We start from the raw sequence: 26137 nt of genomic DNA on the forward strand, positions 1-26137 counted from the left end.
GTTTTTTTTAAGCATTGCTTCACCGCACCCAGGTTGTGGTGTTGCAGTTAGGGCATCACCCCTCTCCTTGTTAAATGTTGGAACACACATGAAAAAAAGGCTGGGTGGCCCATCTGCCTGTGCCTGTGTGTGCGTGTGTGTGTGTGTGTGTGTGTGTGTGTGTGTGTGTGTGTGTGTGTGTGTGTGTGTGTGTGTGTGTGTGTGTGTGTGTGTGTGTGTGTGTCAAGGTATGTAGAGCGAGGTATAAGTGGAGAGAGAGGAGAGAGGGAGGGATAAAGTCTGTCTGTGTGTGTGTGTGTGTGTGTGTGTGTGTGTGTGTGTGTGTGTGTGTGTGTGTGTGTGTGTGTGTGTGTGTGTGTGTGTGTGTGTGCGTGTGCGCGTGCGTGTGTGTGTGTGTGCGAGAGAACCAAGCTTGTTGCCGCCGGTGACCTCAGATGCACTGTAGCCTACCGTAGCTTAGCAACCACCATCCCCCAGCATCACCTCGGCTCTCTCCTCCCTGCGGGCATCTGGAAGGAAAACACATAAAGATACAGATAAAGCACATTCCTCTCAAAAAACCTACACTTAAGGAAATAAATGACAAGCCTCGCGTTGTTATCAACGCTGTATACGCTTTGACACCGCCTGACTATCTGCCCAGCGAGAGAGAGAGAGGGGCGGGTGTAACTCTGAGAACCCCCTAGGGGTCCCGGACCCCCTGTTGAAGACCCCAGTAATATTCTATCGATCACTTCTTTTAATCGACTGTGTGAGCTTGAAGATCGGCTATATTTTCACTTCTTCTTACTTCTACAATGACATGCCCAAAATAGGTTATCAATTATTAATAAAAGGTGTTACCAATGACACTAATGAAGGCTCTGTTATCCATATAGCACAGTGGTTCTCTAACATTTCAAGGACCCCCATAACTCTGAGATTGTACAAGTGGAACCAAATGGTCCCCTAAGGGGCCATTTGTATTATTATGATGATTAGCTACACCGTCATACCATGAAGAATACTTTGCGTCAAGTAGTTAATTACAAATAAATGTGGAATCTTTTAATGGGACCAGTGGGTCAGATCAACACACAAAACTTATATATAAGTCATATCACTGTAATAGAATTGATGTGAAATACACTTAAATAAATACAAATAAAACGCCATCTTACTGTATAGTTGTATAGTTGTAAATCTGTATAGTGTTTTCAGAGGTAAGTGGCAAGGAAACAGCAGCTTGATTGGTTACTTAATCGTATAAACTAATTGAGCAGGGAGTAATTACCATGTAATTAACACTAGCACAAAGGCTCTGCTACTGTTGGCCTATGTGATGCTAGAAGTGCTTTACCAGTAATGTTGGCAGGGCACCAAGCATTGGAGAAAAAAGCTAGGATAAAGTTGCAATACATGACTTTCTTTAGTGAATAAAACATGATTTTTAACCAATCTGTATGGTAGAGCAGCGGTTCTCAACCTGTGGGTCGGGACCCCCAGGGGGGTCCCCACATGATTGTTTTTGTGGGGGGGTGGGGTCCCCAGATGACAGTGAAGTGACAATTTAAGGACTTTTAAGGTTAATTTAATACCATAAGAAAAGAAAAAAGACCATTACTGCATCAAAAGTACCGGTCAAACATTGGCCAAATTGTCAAATAATACAAGAAAGAGGCAAACATTTTTAAAATAGACGATCTACAAGCTCACGACTTGTAGATCTGCAATTTTCACAATATGTATCTGTGGAACCGAGTTTTCTATTAATATGTTGGATTCATGTTAATAAGTATTTTCAGACATTGAACCCTCAATACTTAAACTAACCCTGTAAACCTGACCTTAGACTACGTCCTTTTTTCCCCTTCTACACCGAAAATAGCCGACCTACAAGCCTGTAGATCGGCTGTTTTCGGCAAGTGTTCCCCCGATTGTCGGCAAATGTCGGCCATAATGCCCCCCCCCCCCCCGTAGTAACTCCACAGGACCCCCTGTTGAAGACCCCCTGCCCTGAGCTCCAGCACATCGTGTTGTTGTTGAAAGTTGGAGAACATATTATCGTCCCCAGTTACAAAAACTGTTTTGAGAGGCTGCCTGGCACGGCCCCCAGCAGCACTCCCCGGGGCGATGGGGGGGGGGGGGAAGGGGGGGGGGTGTAGGTAGACCCCACCGCGGTGGTGTTAAGAGGTTTCATTCCCGCTCGGGACACTCCGCCGTCTAAAAATACACACACTCACTCATCGTCGCATCCGCAAGGAACGCACGGCACACACTCCTATCGTATGTCAGTGATTTTCCATGAGTCGCGGCCGGGGGACACCAAAGTGTGGCTCCCTTTGTGTTGTGAGCCTTCTAGTGTGGGGGTCCTCAGCGTTTTTCCAGGCCAAGGACCCCCTTAGCTGAGAGAGATGAAACCGTAACATGAAAAGGATTCATGTTAATTCTTTTTCAGACATTTAACCACTCTATACTAGCCTGGTCTGCTCTTTTTGACTCTACACCTAACCTCTTAGGTGTAGAGTGTAAGAGAGAGTAACCTCCGAAAATAGCCGATCTACAAGCTGAGCTTGTAGATCTGATATTTTTTATGCTAAAGTTCTCCTCAGAATAGGGATGCTGGGGTTCAAGTGGTTAATGTAAAAAGAAAAAAATCAATCCTATCACACAAAGATTTGGCGGCCCCCCCTGTGCTAACTCTGAGGACCCCCCTGTTGAAGACCCCAGTACTATTTTCTTAGCGATTATTCTATCGATCACTTCTTTTAATCGGCTGATCCAGCGTGTCACATTGTGTTCTTTTTTCTTCTTACTTCTACAATGACATCCAAAATAGGGATTCATTGATTATCTTACTGAATTATTGATTATTTTTCATAATCAACTAAATCGTCATCAAATCATTCAAGTTCAAGGTTAACCACTTAACCACTCACTAGCCACTAGTTCACACTGGTTTCAATCTTTGGCCCACTCCTTGTTTTTCTCCCTCCACACCAAATGTCTTAGCTGAAAATAGCTGATCTACAAGCTCACAACGTGTTGTGAATTAGGGTATTGAATTGTTTAAATAAAACAAATCTAATATAAATATTATTGAAGTTTTGGGAAATGTTTGGAAGCCATGTCAGTGGTGAATGCCAGAAGATGCGGTGTGCTAATTTCAGCATAGTAACAAAGACAGGCAGTTACGGTAAGCAGTGGTGTAAAGTAACTAAGTACATTTACTCAAGTACTGTACTTAGGTACACTTTTGAGAAATTCTTACTTTACTGGAGTACTTCCAATTTTCAATACTTTCACTTCTACGCCGCCACATCTCAGAGGCAAATATTGTACTTTTTACTCCACTACAATTATTTGAAAACTTTAGTTACTAATTACTTTGTAGATTTTGATTATTATTACAAAACATACATTAACCACTTCAGCTCTATGCATAGTTACAGGCTATTTGAAAATAGCCGATCTACAAGCTCACAACTTACTTCAGGCTTAGCTTGCAGTTCTGCTATTTTCAAAGCATTTCTATACATTTGGAAACTTGTTAAACGGGTAAAAAATGAGTACTTTTACTTTCAGTATATTTCAATGCGAACACTTTTGTACTTTTACTGAAGTCAATCTTGAATACCGGACTTTTATCTGTAACAGCGCATTTCTATACTGTGGTATTACTACTTATACTCAAGTACAAAATGTGAGTACTTCTTCCACCACTGACGGTAAGTCACGGTAGCATGCCAACATGACAGAGAGAGAGACAATAGTAAATGAGACAGTACTGTACTTTATGCTGTACAGTATACTGTGGTTCTTCTCACATATGGTGTTTTGGTAGGGAACTCCCCATAACTAATGTTTTACAGCGAGCACACAGAGACGCACGCAAACACAGATAGCACACACACACACACACACACACACACACACACACACACATACGTTTGTATTACTATACTGGTGAGGACACACACGTTTTAGGACACCATCGAAATTGTCTGAAAACAGCTGAATAATGGCAGATCTACAATCTCACAACGCATCACGATTTGACGTGTTGTGGGCTTGTAGATCGGCTATTTTAAGAATAAATCAGGCACAACTCCTACCCTAGCCCCTAAATCTAACCTCTAAATATCTCATCCTATAACCATAACCCCAACCTGAATCTTTTTTTCTAATTCTAAACCAAAAATATTTTTTCATCATAAAACAACCATTTGAAACATGTTCCTCACAAATGTCTGTTTCTCAAATTCTACTACTTGTGCGGACATCTGGGCTGGCCCTTACAAGTAGGCTATAGAAAACACGCACGCACGCACGCACGCACGCACGCACGCACGCACGCACGCACGCACGCACGCACGCACGCACGCACGCACGCACGCACGCACACACACACACACACACACACACACACACACACACACACACACACACACACACACACACACACACACACACACACACACACACACACACACACACACACACACACACACACACACACACACACACACACACACACACATTTTAGATAGGTGATTTTATGAATGCCATTTTCAAAAATTTCTGGCATTTTTAACGCGAAAGTCTAAAATCGACAAAAAGCTGCAAGGCGTTGTGAGCTTATAGATCGGCTATTTTGCCGCTCTGTGACATCGCCGCACGACTGCGTATAAAATAGGGCAAACATCATTTTGGGGACCAGAAAAATGGTCCTCACTATGTCTTATTTCTCTAATTCTTCTGAACTCGTCTGGACATTTGGTCCTCACAAGTATAGTGATACAAACACACAGAGAGAGAGAGAGAGAGAGAGAGAGAGAGAGAGAGAGAGAGAGAGAGAGAGCACCCAACAGCTTTTGTGTCTTCCTCTCTCTCTCTCTCTCTCTCTCTCTCTCTCCGTGGCATTCCCTCAGTAACCAAACGGTATAATTTATCTTCATCGCTCCCCAACTTCAGCCCCTTAAATCATCCTGGGCCAGCTCTGTGGCATGTCAAAAATGTTACAGCGCTCAGCTCCTGCTCTCTGATGGCAAGCCTACTTTCTGTGGTGGGAGACTGCTATGTGTATGTGTGTGTGTGTGTGTGTGTGTGTGTGTGTGTGTGTGTGTGTGTGTGTGTGTGTGTGTGTGTGTGTGTGTGTGTGTGTGTGTGTGTGTGTGTGTGTGTGTGTGCGTACTTGTATTACTCGTGAGGGCGAAATGTCCCCACAAGTATATAGAATTATTTACAATTAGGCTTACAAATAGGAAAAGATTCAGTTTGGGTTTAGCGTTAACATTAGGAAGCACAATGTGTTGTGAGCTTTGCAGTATATGGTTAAAAATGGCATTTATACAATTTCTGTCCTAAAAAATGTCATGTTCCTCGCAAGTATAGCAATACCAACAACGTGTGTGTGGGTGTGTGCGTGTGTGCGTGCGTGCATGTATGCACGCGCGTGCACTCGCGTTTCCTTTTTTCGCCCCGTTCTCTCTTCCCTTCGTGGGAGGCTGCATCTTTTTCAGGCGCCATGCATTTATTCATAAGCACACTTTTCCTCCTGAAGGCTGGTCAGGCTCAGTGGAAAACGAAAAGGACCAATTTGATCCTGGAGAGACATTCTTTGCGAGGACGGGCAAGTTGGAGCATTTCTCTGCCAGCTGAGCGTTAAATCCTGAGCTTAGTATTAAGTTAATACTGACTTTCACACTGCTAATTCATCCATGTGGAGGATTGTCCTTGTGGAAGAATGTGTTGCTTCACATGCATATGTGAAGCAACAATATATGTGCTGTGGTTTAAATATGCTGCTACAGGGTGGCACAGTGGTTTAAATATGCTGCTACAGGGTGGCACAGTGGTTTAAATATGCTGCTACAGGGTGGCACAGTGGTCTAAACACGCTGGCACGTGGTGGCTCAGTGGTCTAAACAGGGTGGCACAGTGGTCTAAACATGCTGGCATATGGTGGCACAGTGGTCTAAACACGCTGGCACAGGGTGGTGGCACAGTGGTCTAAACACGCTGGCACAGGGTGGCAGAGTGGTCTAAACATGCTGGCACAGGGTGGCACAGTGGTCTAAACATGCTGGCACAGGGTGGCACAGTGGTCTAAACATGTTGGCACAGGGTGGCACAGTGGTCTAAACACACTGGCACAGGGTGGCACAGTGGTCTAAACATGCTGGCACAGGGTGGCACAGTGGTCTAAACATGGTGGCAGGGTGGCACAGTGGTCTAAACACGCTGGCACAGGGTGGCACAGTGGTCTAACATGGTGGCACAGTGGTCTAAACAAGGTGGCACAGTGGTCTAAACATGCTGGCACAGGGTGGCACAGTGGTCTAAACACGCTGGCACAGGGTGGCACAGTGGTCTAAACATGTTGGCACAGGGTGGCACAGTGGTCTACACGCTGGCACAGGGTGGCACAGTGGTCTAAACATGCTGGCACAGGGTGGCACAGTGGTCTAAACATGGTGGCACAGTGGTCTAAACATGGTGTCACAAGGTAGATGAGTGGTTTGCACTGTTAGCTTACAAAGGTCCTGGGTTTGAATCTGACTGTTCTCAAATAACATGCATGTTACTGTACTGCTGTCTCTCCAGCTTTAATAAACCAACAAAGACATTTTCAGGTGGGGAGAGACAACTCGGCAGCCTACATTTTATACTGTTCCAGTTCCAATTGTGTCTGCTCAGTCTTCTCATTCTATTTGTTGTCTCCGCCAGGCCGAAAGGCATGGCGAGAGAGTATGTTTTACCCCCTGTCCATCCGTCCGTCCCTGTGTGTGTCCTGTCCGTGTGTTACCAGCTAATCTCCGGCACCGTTGGCCCGCTCGCTGCGAAACTGTGCACACACACTCCCTCGATACCAATTCAGAACCTCTGCCCCAAATTGTTCATATGGGCCTGTTATAGCGCCACCATGAGGCCGATTTGTGCAAAACCCATTTTTTTACATTACTCCTACAGATTGTATCCAAACATCATGCAAATTGGTACACAGTATCTCTATAGTCATGTGATCAACCTGGATCTGTCCGATTTCCCATATTCCATCCTGATTGGCTAAGGTTGGCTTCCAAAGTTTGCAGGATTGGTCTGTTTTTAACAAAATGCCTCAAATCATGAACGCAGCTTGCAATTTCCGTGAAATTTCACACACACATTCATTCCCACTAGGCCAAGGAAGAAATGCCATCCATTTCAAATTGGCCTGTTATAGCGCCACCAGCAGGTCTAATTTAGCAAAACACATTTTTGGAACAAAATGCCACAAATCATGAATGCAGTGTCCGATTGCCGTGAAAGGCCTAAGAAGAAATGGCACCCTTTTCACATTGGCCTATTATAGCGCCACCAGGAGAACACAATAACCTACCTGACCTGGCGGAGACCTGTGCTCCGATGAGCACTTTTTCTAGTTTATCCTGTATCCTGTTTGAGTTACTCTCCTAATTGGATTAAATATGTAAGCTGTTCACACTTGGTTACAATTGCTAGGATTGGTTGGAACAGAGAAGATATATTTCTGTGTACGTTACTTAGACACTTTTTGTTTTACTTAATTTCAAGGACCCCCAGTTTTGTATGCATTCGACCACGGACCCCCAAAACTCTGACAGTGTACGGGTCCATTTGGTTCCACTGTCAGAGTTACATACTGGCAAGGGTCCATTTGGTTTCTAACAACCAATAATTTAGCTGGGGACCCCCTGGAACCCCCCCAAGGACCCCATGACCCACTTTGAGAACCACTCTAGTAAGTCTATAGCCTTTCTAAAAGACTGTGGGTATTTCACTTAGATATTTTTGTGTTCTTTCCGAATTTAGAGCAAAGTTAGACCAATGTGGGTCGAGTCAACCATTGTTGTTATTGTTGTTTTAACTTTATTTATACAGGGTGAGGGAGGTTGCCTGAGTTCAGCCATGTCTGGCTTGACTGACATACCAACCGTTCCTATGGTAACTGACTACATTTACAGTAGAATTTGAGTCAACACGCACGCACACACACACAGATTATGAGCAATGCTATTCAATATTGGTATGTGTGAGGCTTTGATAATCGAGTGTGTGTGTGTGTGACGAAACACACACATGCCACATGTTTTTGATGGGATTAAGTGTTGACTGACAGCGCGCTTTTTTGCACTTCTGTCATGACACATCACACATCACACACACACACACACACACACACACACACACACACACACACACACACACACACACACACAGAGCTGGGGAGCTTAAACTGTATATAGTGATATTTTGCCTTGGGGTATGATACTGTACTTAGCTGAAACTATCATCAAATGGAGACTTAAAGACAACTAAAGATTATTGTAAAAACTTACGGCTACGCATGCTGAGTTGCCTGACAAATATTACATGCACTTAAAAAACACACACACACACACACACACACACACACACACACACACACACACACACGGTAGTTAGCGTCTGTGATGGTGCTTGGCAGCTCAGTTATATTAGACCTCTCTGTTAGACACTACACAGGGACATTATGACAGCTGTGTGTGTGTGTGTGTGTGTGTGTGTGTGTGTGTGTGTGTGTGTGTGTGTGTGTGTGTGTGTGTGTGTGTGTGTGTGTGTGTGTGTGTGTGTGTGTGTGTGTGTGTGTGTGTGTGTGTGTGTGTGTGTGTGCGTGCGTGCGTGCGTGCGTGCGTGCGTGCGTGCGTGCGTGCGTGCGTGCGTGTGTGTGTGTGCGCGTGTCACAGCGGGGAACACACATCAGGTAGATCGGCTTTCGGAAAATAAACAGTGAACATCAAAGAGCCTTTAATATCTGCCTTTGACTTGTCAGTTAAAAGTCTAACGAGAGAGAGAGAGAGAGAGAGAGAGAGAGAGAGAGAGAGCGAGAGAGAGAGAGAGAGAGAGAGAGAGTTATTGTCTCTGTTCTCAACATCTTTATACAGAAAAGGAGGACACATATATATGTTTGTTCTTTTGGAGTATACAATTATTTGTTGGCAGGATGAGGAGAGAAGAGGGAGAGAAGAGGGAGAGGAGAGGAGAGGAGAGGAGAGGAGAGGAGAGGAGAGGAGAGGAGAGGAGAGGAGAGGAGAGGAGAGGAGAGGAGAGGGATAAATGACAGGGAGAGGATTAAGTCTGATAGACAGATCTTCAAAGAGGAGAGAGAGAGAGAGAAGAGAGGAAAGTACAGAGGATGTATAGGAAAGGAGAAGGAGAGGAGAGAAGATGATGAGAAGGAAGCATGAAAGGTAACGTCAGTGATTGATGGAGAAGAGAAGCGCGGTAAAATATTAACTAAAATATTAAGGCGTTGTGAGCTTGTAGATCGGCTATTTTAGCCGATCGACAAGCTAACTTTTATCTGTCATTAATGCGAGAACAATGGCGTCCATTATAGCAGCCTGCCGTTTCTATTAGCTTGGATTCCCCATCGATGACGTCACTGGTAGGCGGGTTTCTGAACTGTCCACAGCCCTCCTCTGAGACACAGACCGAGTAGACCAGTGGTTCTCAAAGTGGGGGTCCGGGGATCCCCAGGGGTCCTTGGCGGGGTACCAGGGGGTCCCCCAGCAAAATGTGTTAATATAGTGTCACACATCATTTTAACCACTTTAACCATTATTGTATACTTTGGCTATTCAGAAATAGCATATTATACAAGTTCATAGCGCGGTATACCGAGTGCTATGAGCTTGTATATCTGCTATTTTTTTTTTAAAACCCTCGCACAAAATACTTTTGAGATGGGAGTCCGCAGCCAAATACATCATCATTTTGGGGGTCATTCACATGAAAAAGTTTGAGTCAGAACCACTGGAGTAGACAAATATGATGGACCTTTAGGTACTTGAGTATGTCCATTTTGTATTACTTTATATAATATGGCACTTTTCCTTAAGTAAAAGTAATTAAAAAAAACACTGGGAAAGACAAACGAGAGGAATACTCGAAAGACTGTGACTGAGGGAAAGTGATTGATTGAGGGACAAGCAGGTGTGACATGTAGAAAGCAATAGGAAATACAAACAAACAGAAGACTAGGTGGATGAATGACTTGCATGATAGCTTTGCATGTAGCATTTTTACACTGCAATTACAATTGGATTTGAACCCACAACCTCTGTGGTGGTGGGCAGGCACTTCACCACCGCGCCACCCGAGTGCCATCGCTTATTGGTTTGTATCTAGAATGTGGTCATGGAACCACATAATGGGCTTGTGGTCGGAGGCCATACGCCATGCCAGAGTGGCAACTACAGGCTATATCAGGTCAATACTCACCAAGGCTTTAACCTACTCAAAGCGGGAACACATCTACAAATGTCTTCTAAATCCTAACAGTTTCCTGAAAACCACATGTTGCTATGATATCAGTGGTTCTCAAACCTTTTCATGTCAAATTATTATATGTATTTGGCCGCGGACTCCCCATCTGAAAATATGCCCCCCCCCAACCCAGAAGCAAAGATTTGAGTTACAAATGTTCGCTTAAAAATATACATATTCAAAGACTTGCACAAATGTTCCAGAGCTTGTAAATCTGATATTTTTGAATAGCCCAAAGTATAAAAATAATGGTTATAGCTAAATTCTAAAATGACACAGATTCGTTCCTGGTCTTGATGGCTTAAAGAGGGGACTTTCACTTCTGGGGTCATTTTGACATCTACCCTGACTTTTGTGTGTTTTTAAGTTGCTTTCATGCTTTGATTAAATGTTGCTTTTTATATTTGATATTCATTTGATTAGACTAATTGAAAACACACATCCTTGGTCCTGGTCCTTCTAATGAATGGAGACCAAAACCTTAATTTTTGTATTAGTTATTTCATTATGTAAGTGTTTTCCTTGAATTCAATGAAGTGCATGAAATAACCGATCGAAAAGTGAAGGTCTCCCCGTTCATTAGAAGGAAATAATGTCAGGCAACCGAACCAGGGCTGTGTGTGTTTTCAATGAGTCTAGCACATAGTTTGAAGTTGAATAATAGGCTTATAGAGTGTTTGATCAAACAAATATCAAATAAATAAATATTTAATCAAACAACTTTAAAACTGTCTGGGGTGCACACAAAAGCCAGAGTAGACGTTAACCATGACCCCAGAACAGTGTTGCCATGTCCGCTTATTATAAGCGGATTTGGGTTTCTTTTTCTGTTAAGTTGCTTGTAAATATTGCTAGTTGCGGGTTGCGTTTTTTTTTTGGGCTTGTTTCTTAACACATCGGGTGCCAAACACGGTCTGAACCGTGTTTTCACAGAGTAGCGCTTTGGTGCCGAACACTGTCTGAACCGTGTTTTCAGTCTTTTAGTTTTTTCCGTTTTTTCCACACGGGAGGGGCTGGAGCAGCTGCTCTGGAATCACCCGTGGTGATTCTGAGAAGGAGAGGACAGATGGATCACCGTGTCAAAAAACATGGCTCCCACCCGCTTCCGTTCTATCTCCTTCTCTAAAACCCCTATAACTCCGAAACTTTTTACGCTGGGGAAAACGACTCATTTTGTATGCACGATCGCTCCGCCATTGTTACTCGCGTGAGAGATGTTATCGTTCCAGGCGTTAGCCAGGACCATCGGGCAAAATGGAGGCATGCTTTTCTTCACATGGAATGCACGTCGTGGAGTCTACAGTTTAAACAGCGCTGCGCAGCTCAACGGTGAGATTTCGGCACCGAACGTAATCTGTTATTATAAAATGCTGGCACCCAATGTGTTAAGTGTAGTTGCTTATTTGGGCTTTCATGCTTCAAATTGTTTTATCATTATTTAAACCAGTGGTTCTCAAATATTTTCATGTCATGGAACCCAAAATGTATATGTGTCCCTAATTAATATATGTGTCTGAAAATGTTTTGAGCCAGGGGGCCCGTACCAGATTTGTGTTGTTAAATTGTTTAAAAAATCTTCCAAATATTATTCCACATTTAATTTCACGATTTTCGGGAAATAGCTGATCTACAAGCTCACGACGCGTTGTGAGCTTGTAGATATACAGTATATAGGTTTAAAGTGCTCGTGTGGCCTATAGTCAGGGGATATTAGCAGAAAGATTTCCAATCTCGGAATAAATTCCTTACCAAAAAAAATCTTCACCAATGTGTTTGTAAAGGTGTCTAGTAACACATCTCACAAAGACTGAAATTCAGTTTCCCTAGGAGAATTTTTGACAGCTGCTGAAAGTTGGGGTACCCACCATTTCCCTGCATTTCCATCTAATTTTAATTCTGTTTTAAGTAGCATGTGAGGGGTCAATCTATGGTGTTTTTATCGGCTAACGGCCATAGCCATCCTTGTCCAGGTATACTTTTTGTGTAAAAAGCCCATTGAGATTGAGCTGTTTTTAGCCCAAGGAGTGGTTTTGGTGCAAAACAAATGCTTGCAATGGATTCAGAATCATAAAAACACCCTAGTTTGACCCCTCACATGCTACTTAAAACAGAATTAAAATTAGATTTTTTTTGCCCTGCATGGAAATGCAGGGAAATGGTGGGTACCCCAACTTTCAGCAGCTGTCAAAAATTCTCCTAGGGAAACTGAATTTCAGTCTTTGTGAGATGTGTTACTAGACACCTTTACAAACACATTGGTGAAGATTTCTTTTGGTAAGGAATTTATTCCAAGATTGGAAATCTTTCTGCTAATATCCCCTGACTACTAGTCTATTGGGCTTGTTTTCCATCCGGCCGCTCTACCGGCCACTCTACCCCTGAGCCACTGCCGCTCCATAATGGTGCGTCACCTTTACCCAAATCAGGTTCAAAATGTTTAACTTCAAAATGCAAGTATGTGTCAAAAATGTGTCTATATAGCAGTGCTTCTCAAACTTTTTCATGCCAGGGACCCCCAAATTGATATATATTTGGCCGTGGACCCCCATCTGTAAATATGTTGTGCCAGGGAGGGACCCCCAGAACCAAAGATTTGTGTTTCCTTGGAAAATATATATATATATTCACTAATGTTCATGATTTTTGAAAAATAGCAGATCTACAAGCTCATAGCGCGGCACTGAGTGCCGCGCTATGAGCAGGTATATCTGCTATTTTTGAATAGCCAAAGCATAAAAAGTAAAAAATGATTGTTGGTGTTATATTAACACATTTTGCTGGGGACCCCCTGGAACCTCCCCAAGGACCCCTGGGGGTCCCCGCCGCGGACCCCACTTTGAGAACCGCTGCTATATAGCACTACAGGTTGGCAAAGGAAAAAACAGGCAAAACATTTTAAATAAAATACTGAAATGTTTTTAAACCCCCTGACTGCATCAGTAAAGATTTACACATGGCTGTCTTTGATGAGGCTCCGGAGCAAAGGGGAGCTCAGTCAGTGCTAATGCAAATTCTCCGACCGCCAGGCTGGTTGAGCGCTAACCATCGTTAGTGCCGGCTAATCCCCCGCGAGTCATATGATGGATGTGCAATTGCAAGGTGCTAGCTAGCGCTCACTTTTAAGCCTTAACCCATCGAGACCGGGAAAAGCATCTGTGTGTCATTTTTTTATTTCTTTGGCTATTCAAAAATAGCAGATCAAGCGAGCTCATAGCGCGGATACGAGCTTGTATATCTGCTTTTTTTTAGAAAAATCTTGAAAATGTGTGCAAATCTTTGAATATACTGTATATATTTTTAAAGCAAACATTTGTAACTCAAATCTTTGCTTCTAGGAATTCTACAAATTTCTTTTAAATCCTAACCGTTTTCTGAAAAACGTATGTCGCTATACGAGTGGTTCTCAAACTTTTCCATGTCAAGGACCAGTGGACCACCCACAATGATATGTATTTGGCCGCGGACCCCCAACTCAAAATATGTTGTTCCAGGGACCCCCAGAAGCACAGATCGGAGTTAAAAATGTTCCTTTTAAAACATATATTCACAATTTCCACGATAAAAAAAAAAAGCAGATCTACAAGTGCATAGCTTGTATATCTGCTATTTTTTAATTGCCAAAGAAATCTTAAAATGCAACACAGATGCGTTCCCGATTTTAATGGGTTAATACCCTGAGAGTGAGTGAGTGAGTGAGTGAGTGCCACGCGATGGCTAGAATTTAGCTAATCAGTCTTAATGCCACAAAATATAGTGAGTGGTTGGTGTTTGCTGCTAGCTATAGCAACAGCGGCAAAAAAAAAGAGAGAAGAAAACCCCATATAATCCTTGCGGATAAAGAGAACAAGCCGAAGCCACTGTCTCTACAAAATATGTCAATATTCCAAATGATGGGATCAGCTTATATAGATTAGAAAGAGCGAGAGAGAGAGAGAGAGAGGAAGAGAGCTTAAAGAAAACACTGAGAGGAGAGGAGCGGGAGTGGGAAGTCATGCATCTTGTCAAAGTTTTGAACGAAAGCACCAGTTGACGTGATGTATCACCCCCCCCACACACACACACACACACACACACACACACGCACACACATGCACACAGAGTGTGTGAAGATTCTGAAGAACTCTGAGCACTCACTTATAGCTCCAAAGTTCCTGTGTGTGTGTGTGTGTGTGTATGTGTGGACAGGAAATGATGTCACTGCCATGTGGGCACAAAATTGCTGTGAACTGTGTGTGGGTTTGTTTGTGTGTGTACGTGTGCATGCAAGAGTGTGTGTGTGTGTGTGCATGCGTATGTACGTGTGTGTGTGCGTGCGTGTTTGTGAATGAGTCCTCGACTCCACCAAACTTCCATTCAATTGGCTCAAATTGATCACCTGCTGCGCCTCCTCCATCTCTCATCCTCACAATCTCTCTCTCTCTCTTCAAATAAAAAAACAGCCAAAGTAGCAGATCTACAAGCTTGTGGATAATGCTACTTTGGATGCATTTGTGTGACGCTGTCGTATGTAAAAGTTAGAAGATAAAAGAGGTTTCTGCCTGACAGCAACGATCGATATATCAGTCTGTCCCCTGTCCTCTCCCTCTCTCTCTCTCTCTCTCTCACTCTCTCTCTCTAGCAGAAGGCCATCAGATGGCACAGCAGAGAGAAGCCACCTGTTCCTCTCTGACAGACAGGATGGAGGGATGGAGAGAGGCGACGGAGGGAGGGAGGGAAGAAGGGAGGGAGGGAGGAAGGAAGAGGGATTTGTCCTCGTCTGCCTGCCTGAGCCACGCCAATGAAAGCTCCCTTTTGTACAGAGAGAGAGAGAGAGAGAGAGAGAGAGAGAGAGAGAGAGAGAGAGAGAGAGAGAGAGAGAGAGAGAGAGAGAGAGAGAGAGAGAGATACAGTGAAAGGAGAGAAGGAGACACTTTACAGTTTCTATAATAGACACAGACATACATACGTGTAAATAGATGTTTATAATCCAGGAGTAAGAATGTCGCACACAGCACGTTCAAGCACCTTAACCCATTCAATCTGGGAACGCACTTGTAGATCTGCTATTTTTTTTTAAATCGTGAAAATGTGTGCAAATCCTTGAATACATATAGTTTTAAAGCAAACATTTGTAACTCAAATCTTTTTTGGAGGTCCATGGATCTAAATATTTTGAGACGTTTTTTTTTTTTACAAATGTTTGCTTTACAATATATTCAAAGATTTGCACACATTTTCACGATAAAAAAAAAAAAAAAAGATTTAGCTCATCTGCTATTTTTTGAATACCCAAAGAAATCTGAAAATGACATAGATACGCATCTGTGTCTTAATGGGTCTTAATGTCTTAATGGGTTAGCGCCAGCCTAGGACCAAAGACTAAACTGTAATTTTTTTAATATTTCAGCTATTCTTTGATTAATCCTTTTTGGTCGTTGTTTGTTGTTGTTGTTGATATTATTATTATTAATGTGATTGCTGCTATAATGTCTGAGGAACCACAACAAAATGTGTGTACTCATACACAAGATGTTACAATAAACACATTTTTGAAAATTTAGAGAGGGAGAGAGGAGAGACAGGGATTGAGAGAGGAAACATAATGTGCGAAAAATGAAGGAAGATGCAGAGAGACAAATGGAACGAGGGATGCTGAATGGGATGAGGGGAGGTAGAGAGACAGAGAGAGGGAGAGAGAGAGGGAGAGAGAGAGAGAGAGCGAAAGATGAGGTGGAAGGAGAGTGAGTATAAAGAAAGAGAGATCATGAGGTAATGCACGGGGAAGGGAAGCAAAGATGAAGAGAAAAGAGGAGACAACGCGCGCACACACACGCACGCACCCTGTCAGTCACACCTCGATATGAGCTTCGGTATGAGTCATCGTGTGTCGGTCACATCGTTATGAGCTTCAGTTCAATGAGTCACAGACACTAATGTATAGAAGTTCCATTCATAACGATGCCGCTGCTCCCGTGTCAACCTGGAGAGGAAGTCATCGGTCCATGACTCAGCGCCCGCCCGGGCCTCCCTGACTCGCTTGTTCCATACCAACAGCGGTGGACAAAGTACTCAACGAATGACCTGTACTCGAGTCAAAGTATAGATATTCCTGGTCAAATATAACTCCACAACAAGTGACAGTTGCTCTGTCAAATTTGCACTTGAGTTAAAGTACTGGAGTTTTTGCTTTAAAAAATAACTTACACATAATTATGTTGTTTTAAAGCTGAACCTTAACCCTAACCTCACAGAACTGATGCCTAAACCTAACCGTAACCTCACAAAAACTATGCCTATAAACCTAACCTCATACTAATAAACATTTCCTTTTTTTTCCCTCCTTCCTAGAAAAATAAACTAGTGGCCCAAGTTGCTCCCTAGCGCACATAATAGCAGTGAGGAGTTTTATAGAAGCCTAAATTCCGGAGTAGGGTGCACACTATAAATTCCAAAATGCATACATTCTAAATTGTGAATTCCATTCACATTCCAAAAGGATAAACATCCCCAAATCCCCGGGAGCACAAGGAAGTGCACACTCATAGTTCAAATTCTCCACTCCACACTCTTCCCTCGGCCTTAAGAGCACACATTAAGATGATATGTGTTCATTCCCAATGGGAACACTGCACAAGTGTACCCCATACAATGCACAAGTACATTTAGATGTAGTGGTGTGTACTATAACATCGGTTCCAATCCGTTGTTGTGTAATGTACCGTTTCTCAACCAGCGGTCCATCCATGCCAAAATTATAGGTGGTCCATGGGAAAATGTGAAGCACAATACAAGGTATAATACCGCATTAATCCCATTTGACAAGTTTTCAAATGTATACAAATCTTTTGAAAATAGCATATCTACAAGCTCACAATGCGTCGCATCGCGACGCATTGTGAGCTTGTAGATCGGCTATTTTCAAGTGGCCGAACTGTATATAGGTCTGAAGTGGTTAATGTATGTTTTGTAATAATAATCAAAATCTACAAAGTATCTATCGTAACTAAAGTTTCCAAATAATTGTACTGGAGTAAAAGTATAATATTTGCCCGTGAGATGTAGTGGCGTAAAAGTATTGAAAATTGGAAACACTCCAGTAAAGTGAAAATACCACAAAAAATTACATAAGTGGTTATCACAGTGGTTAATCACATAATCGATTTATTCGATTATATAAAAAGAAGAAAAAACTATAAGAAACTGTTTGCGTTGTTTGAAAAAAGAAAAGCATAACCTACCCCTCGATTATTAGATTTTTTCCTTTCCCCCAATTTAGTTATGCCAATTGATTCCTCCTCACACACACGTGTGTTGTTGTCACCAGTGTTGATTTTGTCGACTAAAACTATAACGAAAAATGTTTGTCAATTACCTTTTTTCACTGACAAAAATTAAAGAAAAACAAAGCTACGATGACTAAAACTAAGACTAAAATATACTGACAATTTCGTCAACAAATAAAAACTAGACTAAAATATTAGGGCGGGACTAGTGGAGAAGAGATGCAGTAGAACTAAAAGACAAGTCATTTTATGTTAGGTTGCGCTCGGGTGTTGCGCTCTGAAAATAGCAGATCTACAAGCTCACAACGCGTCGCGTTGTGAGCTTGTAGATCTGCTATTTTCAGAGTGCAACCAAGTGTAAAATCAGCCGTTACGACGCCATCAAGGCACCGCCAAGATACATTTTAGTCGACTAAATCTACTTGATTTAGTCGACTGAAATGTATTTTGGCGGTAAAATCTTATGATATTTAGTCGACTAAAACTAGACAAAAACTAAAACATTTCCGATGACTAAAATATGACCAAAAACTAAATGGAATTGTATTCAAAAGACTATGACTAAAACTAAATACAAATTTGCTGTCAAAATCACCACTGGTTGTGTCACTGCTGTTGTATCCTACTCAGACTCACCTGCCAGTAAGGAGCCCCCACCAGGAGGACGTGGAGGCTTCGTCCTACTCCTCCCTCCCAGCACTCCCTGTTCGACAAAGCCAGATGCACCACGGTGGATTAGAACCCACAACCTCCGCAAGATTAAGTCAGTTAGTTATTCGGTTCTAAATATCGGTTTCGATATATTTTCCGTCCGTTGCCCTATAGCACCACTATACAGTATACTTTCTCCATCCCTTTTTTAAAAACCGGACTATTCCATTGCATGTGATTCATATTAGAGAACCTTCGCCTCGTCGGTCCCTCTCTGTAATCGCGAGGTGCGGTTGCTATGGCTACCACCGACGACAACCTTGGTTAATGTCCGTCCATTCAGCGTATTATGAGCGTGAAATCCATTCACTGGGCAGAGAGCTCATCAAAAACATCCCTCAGCCACGGCTCTGACACCATCGGATCATGTGTCAGAAACCTCTTATCTCCCATTTACAATTTAGACTAAACACTATCAAAATAATAATCTGTACATTGACACGATTAGGATACCAGGTAAACAATGAACCTATAGCATCTGTTTAAATGACACGCTATCTAAGTTACCTTGTGGTCAAGAAGAAAACACACCTAAGTGACAAAAAAACATGAGAACCAATGACCAGGGTTACGTCTGCATGCATTGTCGTCATTACTGGGTTAAGTGCTACGGGCTAAGGTGGAGTCTTCAGATTACATTACAATACAGATTACATATTTTAACTTCTCTGTTTATTTTGCTTATTTCTCATCAGACTACAGTGTCACACAAGAGTAGCAAAAATAGCTGATCGGCTATTTTTGCTATTTTGAATTCTGAAAAGTTTTGGTACATATGAGTTTTCCACCTGACAGAAGCGGTATGGAGTATGTGTTTGAATTAGTACTTTTCATATTACTATTGTTAATAGGAAACCAAATGGTTTGAGCGCCATGGGGCCGCAGTGCATGGTAATCAATTCAATACTCAGAGCAGCGGGTTATCTATTCTATTGTGGACCGAATTCCACTGTGGTGACTCTGAATTTGACCCCAACTAGCAAACACCTGCAAGCGCATGCGCACGCGCACGGCACGCACACACACACACATGCGCGCAGGCACGCCGACACACATGCACGCACACTTACTATTTAAAAAATCACTTTCTCTCTCTCTGTCTCCTCTTTCTCTCCCTCTCTCACACACACACATACGTGCAAGTGCATGCGCACACACACACACAAACACACACACACACACACACACACACACACACACACACACACACCCTGAACAGGAAGTGTGCAGGCTGCAGAATGAGACAAAGGCATAATTTGCATGAAGAACAAGGCGGAAACGAAACCACGGCAACTAATTCTATCACACTACTGTAGTCAGCAACGAAGCTACGCACGCACGCACGCACGCACGCACGCACGCACGCACGCACGCACGCACGCACGCACGCACGCACGCACGCACGCACGCACGCACGTTTGTATTACTATACTTGTGAGGACAACAACATTTGAGAACGGTGATATTATGAACGCCATAACATTTTTGACCCAAACTTTAAAGCCGAAAACAGCTGATCTAACAGACCACACCGGAGTGCAAAGAAGCCTGGCCTTGCCGAGCCATATGTGGCCCATAGGAGGCAGGAGCCTATCTCCTGCTGTTATAGCATGAGGCACATTGATATACAGCAGTGGTTTTCAACCTTCTTCATGCCAAGGACCCCTAAATTGATATACATTTGGCCGCGGACCCCCATCTGAAAATGTGTTGTGCCAGGGACCCCCAGAAGCAAAGATTTCAGTTAAAAATGTTCGCTTTAAAAAATATACATACATTCAAGGATATGCACACATTTTCAAGATAGTTCAAAAATAGCAGATCTACAAGCTCGTAGCGCGGCACTCGGTGCCGCGCTATGAGCTTGTATATCTGCTATTTTTGAATAGCCAAAGCTAAGTGGTTAAAATGATTGTGACGCTATGTTAAGTAATTTCACTGGGGACCACCTGGAACCCCCCCCAAGGACCACTGGTGGTCCCCGGACCGCTGGTTCAGAACCACTGATATACAGGGTTCCCACACAAGCTGTCCGTCCAGCTATGGCAGTGGTTCTCAACCTGTGGGTCGGGACCCCCAGGAGGGTCCCCACATGATTTTTTTGGGGGGGGGTCCCCACTCCCAGATGACAGTTAAGTGACAATTTAAGGACTTTTAAGACCTTTAATTAATACTTAAAAATAAAACGAGGGAGAAAAAAAGAAAGAAAAAAGGTCCATTACTGTATAAAAAGTAATCAACAAACTGGTCAAACATTGGCCGAATTGTCAAATGATATAAGAAAGAGGCATTGTGAGCTATTTTCCACAATACTTATCTGTGGAAACCGAGTCAAACTAAATGTAATGCCTCAACTCCTACAATTCCAAGTGCTTATCAGGGTGTGGGGTGCCCGGTTCAAATTAAATGTGATTATTTTGGGTGGTCACGGCCTGAAAAAGGTTGAGAACCACGAGCTATGGGACGGTAGCTATTATAGCCAATCGAGCGGAAGCTGCATATGGATGGCAAACAACAGCTGCACACGCACACACACAGCACCGCACAGAGCGAGGGGGAGAGATAAACGCAATGAACGACCGGCACGTCGTCGGCTTGTAATTCTGCGTGCTTTAGAGCATTGGTTCTCAAAGTGGGGGTCCTTCGGGTGGTTCCAGGGGGTCCCCAGCAAAAGTAGTTAATGTAGCGTCACAATCATTTTAACCACTTTATCCATCTATAAGTTGGTTATTAAAAAAAATAGCAGATATACAAGCTCACAGCGCGTCACTTTGTGCCGTGCTGCGAGCTTGTAGATCTGCTGTTTTTGAAAAATCTTGAAATCTTTTTTTCTTTACATTTTGCATTTTTTAAGACAAATTTTATCTTCTGAGGGTCCCTGGCTTAAAACATTTTCAGATGGGGGTCCGTGGACAAATATATATATATATCAATTTGGGGGTCCTTGACATGAAAAGGTTTGAGAACCACTGCTTTAGAGGGACACATCGTACCCGTGTACTTTGATGGGAAAATGCTAGGCCTGCTACGCAACATGCGTACATGTTGGCAGGTGAGTGAATGCATAGCCAAATCATTTTCCAGAACACTTTATACATTCCAAACCTTTTCCAGGTCTGGAAAACAGTTCCAGGATATATATACAAGTACTACACCCCCAAGCCATTATGTAAAAGCACACCCGCTGGACAAGACGCTATGCTGAGTACCAAGCAGGGAGGCATTGGGTCCTATTTTTATAGTCTTTGGTATGAACCGACCGGGGATCGAACTCCCAACTTCCCAATCCCAGGGCAGACACTCTAACCACAAGGCCACTGAGTTGGTGCATATAGCTATAAACCAGGCGTAACTAAATGGTAAATGGTAATTTTTATCCAAAGTGCTTTACATAGATTGTGCATTTTTACATTCACCCATTCATACAACGATGGCGGAGGAAACCATGCAAGGCACCAACCTGCTCATCGGGAGCAATTAAGGGTTCAGCGTCTTTGCTCAAGGACACTTCGACACTCTGGGGGAGCCCGGGATCGAACTGGAAACCTCACGGTTGCCATCCGGCCGCTCTACCGGCCACTCTCTACCCCTGAGCCCCGGTAGTCCAACCCAAAACCGTAAACCTATAGCTAAAGGTCTAATCTACAAGATTGGCTATTTTCAAATAGTAATAATGTGTGTTAATGTGTATAAATAATATAAATTCTGCAAAGTAATCAGTAAATCAAGCTGTCAAATAACTGTAGTGGAGTAAAACAAAACTTAAATAAAAGTACAATATTTGCCTCTGGGATGTAGTGAGTGGAATAGAAGTTTTTAACCACTTGACTAATGTAGGGAAACATTTGCCAAAAATAGCAGATGTACGGCACCACGTTTTGACCTTGTAGATCGGCTATTTTTGGTGAAGCGATTTGGTGTGGATGGAAATAAAATCAGTCAAAGCACAGTTTTAACTCGAGGCCATTTCACTAAGACACGAGGGCATCACGGAATGGAAATACTCAAGTAAAAGTACAAACTAAATTGTACCAGTATTTGAGTAATGTTACTTTTCCACCACGTTGTTTTTTTCCATGCGTTTTGACTAGCCAAACAGTGACACCATTCTAACTTCTGGGTCGCCGGGCGGAAATGGGAAGAAAAAGCCAACTGCGGTCATCCTTGGCAACGGCCGTATGCCATAATCCTATTCAAATTTCAATACTGTGTTATCTCACACACACACAGGCGCGCGCACACACACAAGCCATAAAACGGGTGATGCATGAGCTGAAGACAGACGTGGGGAAAGAGAGTGTGAGAGAGAGAGAGAGAGAGAGAGAGAGAGAGAGAGAGAGAGAGAGAGAGAGAGAGAGAGAGAGAGAGAGAGAGAGAGAGAGAGAGAGAGAGAGAGAGAGAGACAGAGACAGAGAGAGAGAGAGAAGAGGTGTGAGAGATAGGGAATGATGTAGGGGCGTGAAAGAGAGAAAGAGTGAGACAAACAGAGAGAGAGACAGACAGACAGAGAGAAAGTGATAATAAAAGAGAGTGATAATGATACAGGAGAGGAAGTAACTGAGAGTGACAAAGAGAAAGTGAGGAAGAAAGAGAGAGAGAGATGCAACATGTCCAGAAGCCACAAAACACAGCTGTGAGTGTGCATGCGCGCATGTGCGTGTGCGCGTGTGTGCATGTGCGTGCTTGCGTGTGTGTGCGCGTGCGCGCATGTGTGTGTGTGTGTGTGTGTGTATGTGTGTGCACGTGTGCGTGTGCTGTGCGCGTGCGTATCAAGGGCAAAGACAGACATGACGCTCCAAGCCATGGTCCCCATAGCAACGGAACGGCCACTTGATATCCTTTGATCTAAAACAGTGGTTCTCACAACTTTTTCATTTCAAGGACCCCTAGATTAATGTGTATTTGGCCACGGACTCCGTTTTGAAACGATATGCCCGGGACCCCCACAAGAGAAGATTTTTATGGCTCAGTGATTCTCAACAATTTTAATTTCAAGGACCCCCAGTTTGACATGCATTAGGGGATTAGGCGACGGACCCCCATTTAATGCTCTCTGGGACCCCAATTTATATCGTGAAATCAGTGTTAATTTAACTCTGAGAGCTTTCAGCCTGCTGTTGGCCCAGCAGATGTTTCCTTCTGAAATAGCAGATGTCACTTTTACTCAAGTAAATGTTTAATTCCAGACTTTTACAGAGTACTTCTACATTGCAGTATTGATACTTTTACTTAATTAAAACATTTGAGTACTTTTTCCACCACTGCCTAAGTACAGTATTTGAGTAATGTTACTTTTCCACCACATAGTTTTTTTTTCTCCATGCGTTTTGACTAGCCAAACAGTGACACCATCATGGGGTCGATCATACTGGAGATAAATATTCTGTGACTACTTGAAAAGGAAGAAAATCGAAAAAATCGCTGGCAGTCTGGGCTTTATTTATTAATTTACTCTGGCAGTGGATGAGTTAAAGGGACAAGGGCAGACATATACAGAGATCTCACTATATATATATATATATATATATATATATATGGGCATAAAAAGGGACGCCAGACAGACTGACAAGCGGTACAACGGGTACTACTCTGCTGGGGACCCCCTGGAACCCCCCTCAAGGACCCCTGGGGGTTCTCGGACCCCACTTTGAGAACCATGGAGGAGGCTGGTACTTTCATCCAGTGTTCCTTTTTTTTTTACAGTCTCTACTAATATCCCTCTATGCACTTATCCTGCATCTTCTCAACTACATCCCACACACACACACACACACACACACACACACACACACACACACACACACACACACACACACACACACACACACACACACACACACACACACACACACACACACACACACACACACACACACACACACACACACACACACACACACACACACACACACACACACACACACACTAGGGTTTAACATTTTCCGGGAAATATCTAAATTTAATTCCCGGGAATTTTCAGACCTTTTCCCGGGCTTCCCGGGAATTCCCGTTAAAGGGTAAAAAAAAAAGAAGTACCCACTAAAATGCTTTTATATGTAGATATTTAAATAGCCAATTTTATATTGAGGTGCCCAAATGTCCCTATTGTGTCCACCTATGAACTTGCACTAATAATGACTTAAGTAGATTTTTTAAATCATATAAATATAATATATAAATATAATATAGTGCCCTGGCGGAGATCTGCCCTGTTACGCAGCAGCGGGTGAAGACAATTAACTTAAACGAGGAGCTGCGCTGTGCACCCAAAACGCACTCAAACAATGTCAAACTCTAGCTGCTGAAATAAACGTTCCATTTGTATCATTATTGACAAGAGAATTTGCAAAAGGATTATTTATTTATTGTCCATCAGAGCGCCGGTGAGGTCACAGCTTATCTCTACTTTTGTAGGATATTGATTTGATATTGTTTGCAGTTATTAATTTATTTTAGGCTACTTGCTGGATATTAAGACTCCATTTTGGGATGTTGACTGTATGTTGTCAAATGTATTAATCTATATTTTGTTGTTGATCAAATGTCGGGTTTTGTAGTGTGATTTTGATGTGCACATGCATGCGCTGCCACTGACAATCAATGAGACAGACAGCTGTTGTGCAGTTCACTTGTTCTACTGGTAGTTCTAGTAAAATGGTAGTTTGAACGTTCTAAAATGCAAGTGTAGGTAGGGTAGGCTACATTAATGATGATAAAAAAATCGGACCACATCGGTCTAATTCTCTCTCTCTCTCTCTCGCACGCGCTCTCTCTTGCTCTCTCTCTCTCTCTCTCTCTCTCCAGTCTCTCCTCTCTCTCTATCAAAAGCATTGCTTGGCTTGCACGCATTTTAAGCTGGAATATAGGCTCGAAATCAAACCTACCCACTGCTTATGCAGCGTTTCACTTGATGTTGAATCTCAACTAGTCAACTGGTGTCTACTGTTTTAAACGGTGAAATCAGCGTGCGCAGGGCAGGCATGGGGCATCACGGCCACTTGTGTTTTATTTTGTTCATTACTGTTACATTCAGTGCGTCCCATATTGGTTCACAACGGGACGATGGGACCCTGCCCTGGTCGGCAACGCGGCAAGTAACTTGGCTAATTATAATAGTAATTCCTCCGCGCTGTAGATAGGCCTTTCTACTAATTAGTATTAATTTCTAAAAAAAAAAAAAAAAACGGGATCCCGGGAACCGAAGTCAGTTCCCGGGACGGTAAATAACCTCGGGAATCCCGGGATTCCCGCATCCCGGGATTCCCGGTGTTAAACCCTAACACACACACAGTGATGTAAAGTAACTAAGTACATTTACTCAATAATGTACTTAAGTACAATTTTGAGGTATTTTTACTTTACTTGAGTATTTCCAATTTCCAATACTTTTTACTTCTACTCCACTCCATCTCAAGAGGCAAATATTGTACTTTTACTCCACCACAATTTTTAGTTACTAGTTACTTTGTAGATATAAATCATCATATTATAAAACATACATTAACCACTTTAGCCCTATTTTATACATAGGCTATTTGAAAATAGCTGATCTACAAGCTCACAACGCCTCGCGAAGCGACGCGTTGTGAGCTTGTGACAGACGTGTCTGTCAGATCTACAGGACGATACCCTCTTGTTTCAGTGAAATGGCCTCCAGTTAAAACTGTGCTTTGACTGATTTATTTCCATCCGCACCAAATCGCTTCACCAAAAATAGCCGATCTACAAGGTCAAAAAGTGGTTAAACTTCTATTCCACTGACTACATCCCAGAGGCAAATATTGTACTTTTATTTACTCCACTACAGTTTTTTACTCCACTACAGTTATTTGACAGCTTGATTTACTGATTACTTT

At 42.9% G+C, this 26137-nt stretch overlaps 1 protein-coding gene across 1 annotated transcript in view; it reads right to left on the reverse strand.

Moving 5' to 3' along the window:
• hivep2a (HIVEP zinc finger 2a) overlaps positions 1-26137 on the reverse strand; it is a 163237-nt gene that overhangs the window by 120177 nt on the left and 16923 nt on the right. Inside the window, exon 3 of the mRNA XM_080452291.1 lies at positions 451-509. The gene's annotated coding sequence lies outside the window, so the exon portion shown is untranslated. The remainder of the gene's footprint in view (positions 1-450; positions 510-26137) is intronic.

The sequence above is a fragment of the Gymnoscopelus braueri genome (genome assembly GCF_963280865.1).
Source record: "Gymnoscopelus braueri genome assembly, chromosome: 16".
Classification (NCBI taxonomy): domain Eukaryota; kingdom Metazoa; phylum Chordata; class Actinopteri; order Myctophiformes; family Myctophidae; genus Gymnoscopelus; species Gymnoscopelus braueri.